The following is a 1,569-nucleotide window of genomic DNA, read 5'->3' on the forward strand; positions in this document are numbered from 1 at the left end:
CAAGTGAGAGTCCTTCATGCCTCGTACAGAGCTGCGTCCCAGCAGGTGGGTATTTGCACTGATTTCTCAAACTCTCATAGCTCACAGCTGAGTCAGAGCTGTGACATGCTTTGCCACCCTGCTCCTGGCTCCAGGTTCTCCACCCGATCCCTGCGCTCCCCAGATGTTCTAGGTCACATCTCAGGGCTCACACATCATCGCTCTATGCACACAAGGTGTGGCCAGAACCTGCTGATGGCCTGTCCCCAGCACAGTCACCTGCCTCCGCCCAGGAGGGCCCCACATTGAAGGACCTGCTTACCTGGTCACTGCTGACATCTTTTCTCTTACCTCCTTCTGTGGGTTATCCATTCATTCATGCATCTGTCCTTCCTCCCACCCATCCATTTACCCATCACTTCTCCATCCATCCATTCATACATTTACCTAGCCATCTCCGTTCACACATCCATCTTTCATCCATTCACCTATTCATCCATCTGTCCATCCATCCATCCATCCATTTGTCCATCCATCGATCCATCATCCATCCATCTACCCATCTGTCCATCCATCCATCCATCCATTTGTCCACCTTCTGCGCATTTGCCCACCCACTGACCTCTATTCATTCACCTGCCTGTCCATCCATCCATTCATCTCCACTGTGCCCCTTCTCTGGCCTTGCACAGTGCTAAGCTCTGGGAAGAGATGGACAGATGGCAATGGCTTGGTCCTCCTCCCGCTATGGTGTGTTTGTTTAAGAAAATGCAAGTATGCTAGTGTGGTGGGAGGCAGGGCGCTGGGTCTGGGGGTTAAGGCATGAGGCTGGAGAGGTCTGCAGGGGTCAGGCATGGTCAGGTGGAAGAGACAAATGTGCAGAGATGGACATGAGAACTTTGCACTGTCATAGTTCAGAAGGGAGGAAATGGGGCCCAGCTGTCCAGGGAGGGATGGTGGGGTTTGTAGGAGTGCCGGAGTGGACGAGAAAGGGGCCCTGGCGGGACGTGGACTGGATTTACTGACGGGTGGAATCAGGAGGGGTTGTAGTCTGGGAAAGGAATGACCTTCCAGATGGCTCTGAGGCTTCTGAGGCACTGGTTACCACCTGCCTAAGTGGGGAAGACCAGGGTTCAAGTCCCAGGTCTGCCACTCCCTAGCTTTGGGTAAGTCAGCTGTCTAGGTCAAGAATCTTGCCAAGGGATGATGATAGCGCACACGAAGAATCAAACAACCTGCCAGGATGCCTGGCACCTGCGAGGCACTAAATGAACGCCTGGCTCACCATCCATGTCTTCCTTCACACCAGCGACCCTGGTCCCTTGAAGACCCTGCTGCGGTGGCCTTCTAGCATCCCTGACTGTGAAATGGGAAAACCAGTGCTGGCGCCTGCTGCGTGCTCAGTTCACGGCAGAGCCCGTGTTGGTGGCAGCCCCGTCCCTCCACTCGGCCGCCCTTCAGCCTGCATCTTGTAGACCTCCTTCCATGTCTGGCCAGCGCCTGGCATCCCACGCCCACACCACCACACCTCCCCCTCCCCCACGGGCCGAGGGCCTTTACTCAGCAGCTGCCCTGCCTCTGCGAACCCCG

General features: G+C 55.7%; 1 long non-coding RNA gene across 1 annotated transcript in view; it reads right to left on the bottom strand.

Annotated features, from left to right (window-relative positions):
- LOC102498408 (uncharacterized) overlaps nucleotides 1-1,569 on the bottom strand; it is a 30,209-nt gene that overhangs the window by 20,074 nt on the left and 8,566 nt on the right. The window lies entirely within an intron of this gene.

Source organism: Tupaia chinensis, unplaced genomic scaffold (assembly GCF_000334495.1).
Source record: "Tupaia chinensis unplaced genomic scaffold, TupChi_1.0 Scaffold000612_1, whole genome shotgun sequence".
NCBI lineage: Eukaryota > Metazoa > Chordata > Mammalia > Scandentia > Tupaiidae > Tupaia > Tupaia belangeri.